Here is a 9,097-nt window from a genome sequence, read left to right as displayed (position 1 = left end):
GACTATGCTTGTCGTAAAAGGCGACTGACGGGATCGGGTTGTCAGGCTCGCTGACTTGGTTGATGTATGCCATCGATCCCAATTGCGTGGATCGATGCTCATGACATTAATCAATTAATTGTCTGGTCCAGATTATTTACAGACCGCCGTCATATAGCTGGAATATTCCTGAGCGCGGCGTTAAACAACAAACCAACCAACCAACTTGTTTTTTTAATGGACAATTTAGGACTTTGGGAGCTCACAAACATTCATGTACAATATTCTATTCTTATAAACAGGTGTTCGCCAAAGAAAGCTCTATAATACAGGAATGATGGGGGGATACCAAATCAAAAGGGCAAGTGAGGAAGCTTGCGTGGAGCTGTGCTCGAGGATGGTGAACTGTGCTGCTGTTCACTTTTATTTACAGAGTTGCTTCTTCCACCATGAAGAAAAACCAACGGTTACGAGTGAACACCACACACTTTATATATTTGATCATTGCGCTTGTGAGTATTCTTTGTTATATGGCAATTGTAAGTTTATTATCCCCCTCCAAGAAGTAGGGCGGTGGATATAGGAACAAAATTCATCCAACCGTCCGTCTAACATCTTCTCAAAGGGGAAAACATTATATTAGGTTTCTCAAACAGTATTCGAGTTTGAGAAATGGAATTTTACACCCTGATATTACTGGTCACGATCGTACATGAGTCCCAAAATTGGTGTCTTAAAATTATTATTGACATAGTTATTGCCCATGCTAGTGCTTTTCAACTTTGTGCATTCACCGTGAAGTTTTCTCTCCAACTACTGAACGTACTTGAATGAAATTTTGCGTGCTTATCTTTGAGGTACTTGTCGCGACTGTTTTCGAAATTTGGTCCCGTAATTTATTTTGTCCAGAGTTGCTTCCTTTGCTGCTTGTTTTTAGATTTTAAGCATTCACAGTTACGGGCCTTTATCCATCTTATTTTAGAAAGTGCATTGTGTCTGCAATGGGGAAACGTTTTCTCTGAAACTACTGAAGGTAGATACTTATCAAGACTGAGTTCGAGAATTGGTGTCATAAATTATTTTTACCAAAGAAAGGGCCTTTAATTTCAATTTAATCATTTTTTAATGACAATTCAGAGCCTATCTCATCTTAAGGCTATATAGGACACTTTTTATGGTTTGTATTTGCTACCATATAAACAAACAAAATTCTAATGTGCCCCATGGCGCTGAAAGTGATAACGCTGTTTTCTTGTTTCTGACGGTTGTTGGTGGTAGTTAATTGAGGCTTCACTGTTTCCTGGAATCGTTCAAGAAATTCAACTGTGATACATAGTGGACTTTCGTGAGTGCATTCATTAAGTAATAGGGTCATATATATTTCCGTGTTAAAATATGTCATTGTATATCAATATGCAAGTGTTCGGTCTGTAGCCTTTCAGAGGATCAGTGCGCAGTCAGTGTCTATAACGCGGGGTTTAATTTGGTCAGCCTCCAAGCGAGGAGGAAATCAGGGTCTTGAAGCAATCAAAATTACACATATACACATATTTTCGTTTTTCCCACAATTTCTAATCTATAGCCACATATTTGCAATGACGTCATACTGTGCAATGACGTCATATTTCAAAGTACGTTGCGGCGCTAATCTCATTCACGAAACGCGACTTTAATTATTTATGTTTTTGTTTTGGTATATTACGCCGCATGTTTGACGATTTGCTTCATCGCTTCCCCGCTACACGATAATTCAAACTGCGCACAACATACCGCCACAACCTACATTTATCCTTAACGTACGTTAAACGTTTTACTTTTCATATACCACGTTACATGTCACTATCAAAGATTAACTTCCACTACTATTAACATATGTTTCCTAGATGAAACCACGACAGTAATTACAACTACACCTCCAACGACTGTCACGACAACTACAGCTCCAATCATCAAGACAACTGGTGAGTTGTTTGTGAGTGAGTGAGTGAGTGAGTGAGTGAGTGAGTGAGTGAGTGAGTGGGGTTGGTTTTACGCCGCTGTGAACAGCATGTCTGCTTGATGTGGGTGGATAGCCCGAAGTGATACAGGTCTTAGGCGTTTAACACTTTGGTGAAACCCGCGAGCGGGTGGTGGTGACAAACTTAGAAATATCATCAGGGCGAACTTGGACTCGAACCCATGATCCTAGTATTCTGGCGTGCCCAAGGGACGTAACTCTACACAGAGAATTGAGTCTGGGCATCCCAAGCTGTGATACATGACTTTCTGTTTTTTATTGTCTTTTGTCGACAGGTATTGAATAATAATTAGCTTGTATTCATCGTAATAGGGCTGCAATATTGCCGATGCCATGTAACAATTTTAACTCACTCACCTCATACATAACGATTCTAGTTTGCTATTTTACTCCGATACGATACCTGTGTCTGTGTGCAGATATGACAATCTAGCCATTGGAGGTCGCGTCAGGTGAGTTTACAATCAGCGCCCAGACTTCTAAGTCCTCTGTGCGATTACGCAAAGGACCCAGACAATGATATCTGAGTTCTGTATCTCAAATACGAACTTAAATGTTCAGTTCTGAATGTAACTAATAAAGGCAATTATATTGTTGTGGATCTTTCATTGGTAGGTACAATGCTGTGGTCTTACTACAAGAGATACGATGAAGACATGGCGGAAGGCTTGCCAAGTCGGGTGGCCTGTATTGAATGTGCTTGGATGTGTTTGCGATCCAACTGCACTGGTTTCACGTGTGGAAACATGGAGCAAGAAGATCGGTGTAACATCAACGACATTAGTAAACAAAGATACATTCCATTCACCCCGTAATTAGATATTCATCCCTTTTTGGATTGAGTAAAGATGGACACTTATGATGTGATATTGGATATTCTGGGGAACCGGGATTTCCTTTTTCTTATAATATTTGTGGATAAATTTGACCTGAGGTTTTACAACAAGTTTCATGTACATTAAATCATATGTTAGGTGTCTTAATTCAGTGAACAATTGACTTGCCTCTGCATGTGTTCGTGATGGGTGCCACCAGATTGGATAGGATACCATCACCTTTTCGCGAACACCTGGCGTCATCACTATTTGATGGTGAACACATGCTTATGATATGGTCATAATCGGAAGATATACTTTGCTTTTATCACAGATGTATTATGAGTATGTAAAGAGCTTTGTGGCTTTTATTGAGTAACGTTAGCCAATATGTCAGAAAGACTCCCCAGGAATATATGGCAGGAATATTAGGTGGAAATTTTAAAATGTGTAGAAACAAGATTTCTTGGAAAAAGATTCCAAATGATCGCTCATACTGCTGTAATCGTAAGATAAACATCACTCGTCTTACGAAGCTATTCAAATCATGGATACATATTCTTTATACATATTGCCTTTTCCTTATGCTGGCCTTTTCTGATCGCTACATTGAGGCTGCAGCGACGGAGATCAACTTCTGACAAAACGTTCACTTCGCGTCATTTACATTTATCCAAGGTGTAAATCAATGTGTTGAAAAATAAATCTATTTTGAGAATATGTATGTATATGTCTTTTCTGATAGTTCAATCAGAACGTCAAACAAGTTGCAGCAGCCTACATACCCTATAAATAATGTGAGGGCACTCATGGCAGTTTGTCAGTGTCGAATGTTTAGAAACAGACCTGTCTCCGTTGTTAAATAGTGTTGGAAGATGGCAGGAATTCAGAGTTTCCTGCACCCCATCCACACTTGGCAAGTAGTAAAGTAAAATGTCAGGTCAAAAGAATCCTTGAAAACATAGCTATCATGTTGCTATATGTAAGTACAGAAAGCCTTTTAGAAACTGTGTCATACTCATGTACACAACAAAGGCGGATAATTCTATTGCAAGCCCATTCTTACATATTAAGGAAAGAGTTTCGTAGCTTTTGTTTCATAACGTCTCGTTGAAATGAATAAATTGATTAAATGTCTTTACTTTTTTATTCATGTTAAACTGTTTGCATGTTACCAAGTGCACGTACCTTTAGACACTGAGTGAGTTAATATTTAACATCGCATCGTAATATCCAGACCCAAAGTGATGATATACATTCACAAAACGCGGATCCACGATTAATTCTTGTTTGATCGTAACACAAAACATACCAGTCACACAATAGTGAAAACATGTGGACAACCTTGTGAACGACATGCACAATACAAACACGTAATGCCCGACATTGTACTCAAAGGCAGTTGCATACAATTTAAACATTTACACACCCTGCAGTGAGTGGATAACAGAAGACAGCGCCAAGCACCGTGCTCCATGTGTAATGCCTTTTAGTACCTACCTAACTACCAGAGGGGCGGTGGGGTAGCCTAGTGGTTAAAGCGTACGCTCGTCACGCCGAAGATCTGGGTTCGATTTTGAATGTCCAGATGAGGGAAACATCCATCTCTTTGCCTGGGGATAACATTAGGAAGCGTAACATCTTCCTGTCCAGTCCAAATCACATTCTTCTCGTACGACAACATCTCCCAACAACCAGTAGGATCCGTTCCCAACCTGGACACTCAGAATATCACCGTGAAATGCTGAGTGACATATACATATATTTCGGAAACGCATTCATGTGCATCACCGACTATCATAAATATAACGATTTTGCAACAGAAGAATATGCGCATATTAATGTCCATAAAACATGAATTCATCATGACAGTATCAAAACATGTCCTCTGCACATGTCATCTCACCCTGGAAGTGGCGTGGGGTCAGAACGACAGAAGATGGTTGATGTAGGCTTGTGGCATGTCATACTAGATCTGGATCCAGACATGACACGGCTGGACCAACGTCACTCTTTATGTTGAATATGAGTGTCGACAGTGTCAGTTCAACCCAACAGATCCAGCAAGGCCAAGGGAGAGTGGAATGTTCAGTTGTCCAATGAAGTATGTGACCAGACGTGTGTACGTTGTCCTACTATAAAATGATGTAACGTCAACGGATCTGAAGGCACGGAAGACGTGAGGACGGATAACTTCGTCACGATACCGTACACCTGTCAAATGTCCATCGATGCCCCCTACATGGGCCCTGTGATGTGCAGCGATCGAATGAAGAACATTGAACAACGCAAGGGTCAACGTAACGCTCCCTCCGAAATTGATGACCACGCTGACCTGTATCAACTCATCTGTGAAGAGGACTAACTTCCAGTCCTCAACCTCAGATGTGGCCTTGACCATGCCGGGCCTGCAGTTGAATGAAATTGTTTTTGTTTTGTTTTTCTTTAACGCCGCACTATGCAATATTCCAGCTTTATGACGGCGGTCTGTAAATAATCGAGTCTGGATCAGAAAATCCAGTGATTGATGAAGTGAGCATCGATCCACGCAATTTGGATATTATAACATGCATCAACCAAGTCAGCGAGTCTGACCACCCGATCCCTTTAGTCGCTCCTTACGACAAGCATAGAAAAATTGGATGACATACAACAGGACGCTGTGGTCCGATGTTTTGCTCTCATAATTAGTTTCCCACAGTCCATGCACTAATTGCAAGTCAGCCAGGGATGTTGTCGGCTATTCAAAACTGATTTTGCAGGTGAAGCATACGTATATGATTATCCAACCGTCATGACGTTACTCGTGGACTTCAGAACATGATCGGCCCTTGGAGTTGCTTGTCTGTTGGTACCGACCTCAGCGTGAACAACGTTTTGTGCAATTCCTGTTTCAAGCATTCAGATTGCACGCAAACGTTCATTTTCACGAGGCATGGCCCGCAATAAAGTGTCTTTCCACAGTTCAGAAACTTTGTGGATGTGTTTAGTGTGGTCAGCAATAGCAGTGTGACTCCTCTAGGCCACTTCTTGCACGATTTCTGTCGTTTCGTTGTTGCCGTGCAAAGAAAGAGCGTCGTCTTTTCACAATTGATCCTTAAAACATGTCATCTCCGCTACAGTGACTATTTAAGAAATACAGTTAACTTTTCTCAAATGTAGTGCAACCGATTCCTGTGATAAGAAATCACATGACTCCATGTCCCTTCAGTTAAGCAGTGGGGTAGTGGTGTAGAGTAGTGGTTAAAGTGTTCGCTCGTCACGCCGAAGACCCGGGTTCGATTCCTGACATGGGTACAATGTGTGAAGCCCATTTCTGGTACCCCCACCCCCACCCGCCGTGATATTGCTGGAATATTATTAAAATCGGCGCAAATCCATACTCACTCACTCAGTTGAGCAGTGGTTATTTTCACACTGTTAAGAATGTCAAGGCGGAGAATAGTTTGTTAACGCCGCCTCCACCCCCGAAAAATAAAGATAGAAAATAATAGAAATGTATATAAAAAAGGGGTAATAAAAGTATAAAATAAAATAGAATAAAACAAGAAGATCCTTCTCTGCACAAAGAAGAGGTAATTTTTATAAGCCACCCTTTGTATTTGTAGGGGCGATCGGGTAGCCTAGTGGTTAAAGCGTTCGCTCGCCACGCCGAAGAACCGGGTTCGATTCCCGACATGGGTACAATGTGTGAAGCCCATTTCTGGTGTCCCCCGCCGTGATATTGCTGGAATATTTCTTAAAGCGGCGTAAAACCATATTCACTCACTTTGTGCTTATAAAGGCGTCATAGGAACTATACACCTCCCCTGTGTTTCTAGGCAGCCATGTTTCGTCAATAGTTTATCATGTAACAACGTAACGTCTCCTGGCACACCCTATCAATCCTCGCGAATCTACAACCCTGCAAAATTAATGATCAAGGACATCAAAATAGCTTTAGTGGATGACTTAGTATCTTATCTTACCATTCCCGGTAAGATTAATGGTCCCCAGCAAATCGTGCTTGTCTGCTGCGTGGGGATTCCTGGTAAGAACATAGGTCTTATGACATGTGCGTGTTGTGAGGGTGATCAAATGGATCGGTTGGTCAGGCTCAGATGGAAAGCATGTCATATTTTCACATTTCCTTGGATAGATGCTCATGATGTCAATCAATGGAATGTGTGGTACTCTTTGTCATTTTCAGATCGCCGTCACATAGTTGACATATTGTGCTGCGTTCAGCAACAAAAAAATCTTACTTCCTGTCTGTGTTTGCCACGTAAATGTGTGGCGCCTTGACGTTCTTGTTGGTTGTTTGTCTTACGCCACACTCAGCCATATATCAACTATTTGATAAAGTAGAGACAATTTATGGATAACAACGTGTTTATTTACTGTTAAGGGGACGTTCATCTATAAGTCCTTGTGCCGTTGTCAAGCAAGGCTGAATAATAATCATTAACAGTAACAAAAATTGCATACAAGAGAGAAATCAACATGAGTAGGTTAATCTACATGACCTTCTTTGAACAGCAAGCCCTCACCACTTCACCCATCCAGGAACAATCTGTAATAGAATGTGCATGAACATGTTATGAGTGAGTGAGTGAGTGAGTTAGTTAGTTTGGTTTTACGCCGCTTTTAGCAATATTCCAGCAATACCACAGCGTCGAACATCAGAAATCGGTTAACACATTGTATCCATGTCGGGAATCGAACCCGACTCTTTGGCGTGACGGGCGACCGCTTTTACCACTAGACTGCCCGACCGCGCCGTCACAAAATGAACTACAATTGGTATATATGTTTTATTTAGTTCGCTTCATCATTTATGTTCTATATTTTGCGATATGTTACCTTTTGATCTTGTTTTGCTCTTACATTCTCCCAAAGGCATATTGGCTCTGTAAACTTCCCTGTCTGAACTTTGGCATTTTTCTTCTTATATATTATGATGACATCATATTTCATTGTAAAGACAATATTTGAAAATCAAGGCTGACAGCAATTTGCTATACATGGAAGAACAAAATTGTTTCAGATCATGTGATTTGGGTAAGGGAATCTGGGTACAAATCTTCAACCAGGATGTCGTTGACAACGTCGGTTCTTGATTAACTTTACCATGCTTATGAAAAGTATCTTTCTAAGCCGCTGTCTTTGTCTGTTTGGGGTTGGTGTTCCAGGTGAACAGTCGATGCCAATCTAAAGAAATTGATCTGCATGCTAGAGTATATAATGGCATGCTCTTCTTGTAGTTGTGTTGCTATCTTTTACTGTTATCTAGCTGGTTAATTTCATGTTTAACATCTGTGATATCTATTATACTTTTCTGTAAATGTTTTTAATAACTATATAATTTATCCTCGTCGCTGTGTGGCAGGTGTATTACAGATGCGACATTAAACAGTAACTCACTGAAAGTGTACGAAAGTCCTTCGGTGATTCATAGAACTCTCATTCTGAGCAAATAGCAAAGGACAGTTTTACAGTTTATCCAAGTGCTATTAGTTCACATTAAGAGGTTATAAGGTTCTGTCCGCAAGCGAGCAAGAATGCCGAGTGGAATACTCCAGTATTCCACTGCTTGTCTGATTTGCATGGTGATACTGTGTGCAGGTGTACATGTCAGCATAAGACTTTACTATCCCAAAGAAAATTCATATTGCACAGTTGATTAGCACTAAAGTATTCTATTCAGCCTTCTTACCTCGATTTTAAAACCTTGTTCGACAGATGGATTAACAGATGACGGACAATATACCGAGATGTACGCCTACATATACCTTCAAGGTTTATTTTGAAAAGAATCAATATACATGTAAGTCTTATTATTCGGCTTGACCTTAAGACCGTCTTCGTGGTCGAGTGGATAGAGCGTCTGCGTAAGGTCGGTGGTTTTATCCAAATACCAAACGACGTCAATTGATGCTACTTGTTTCTCCGCCTGGCGCTCGGCATTAAAGGGATAGAACAATGATTGGACGGCTCGGAGTCCGTACACTGTCTGGGCTGGGTAATCATGTTAAGCTATGGTATGGTATCCATGTAGGCTAGGCATATAAAACCGGACTAGTACGCGCACACGCACGCACGCTAAACAAGTGCAATAATCTTGAACTCGACGTTAACCCACAATTCACCTTACAATCACTTACAAGTATATAATTGAAAAGCATCATCATATATGTAACTTTTCTTTTGGCTCGATGTTGTGTCACGACGAATGCTTTCGAAAGTAGCTAATATCTAGCAATGAGGTTAAGAATAAAGGTTGGTACGGAATTATTTTGTCCACAGC

The 9,097-nt window shown here is 40.8% G+C and overlaps 1 long non-coding RNA gene across 1 annotated transcript; it reads left to right on the top strand.

Moving 5' to 3' along the window:
- Positions 1-214: 214 nt before the first annotated feature.
- On the top strand, positions 215-2,745 carry LOC124132098. Its single transcript, XR_006860756.2, has 3 exons — positions 215-491; positions 1,863-1,940; positions 2,612-2,745. It is a non-coding gene; the product is annotated as an uncharacterized LOC124132098 (long non-coding RNA).
- The last annotated feature ends 6,352 nt before the right edge of the window (positions 2,746-9,097 follow it).

Source organism: Haliotis rufescens, unplaced genomic scaffold (assembly GCF_023055435.1).
Source record: "Haliotis rufescens isolate VD_foot unplaced genomic scaffold, xgHalRufe1.0.p SCAF_15, whole genome shotgun sequence".
NCBI classification, from domain to species: Eukaryota; Metazoa; Mollusca; class Gastropoda; order Lepetellida; family Haliotidae; genus Haliotis; species Haliotis rufescens.
The sequence above is the reverse complement of the archived record's forward strand: the minus strand, read 5'-3'. Positions and strand labels throughout refer to the sequence as shown.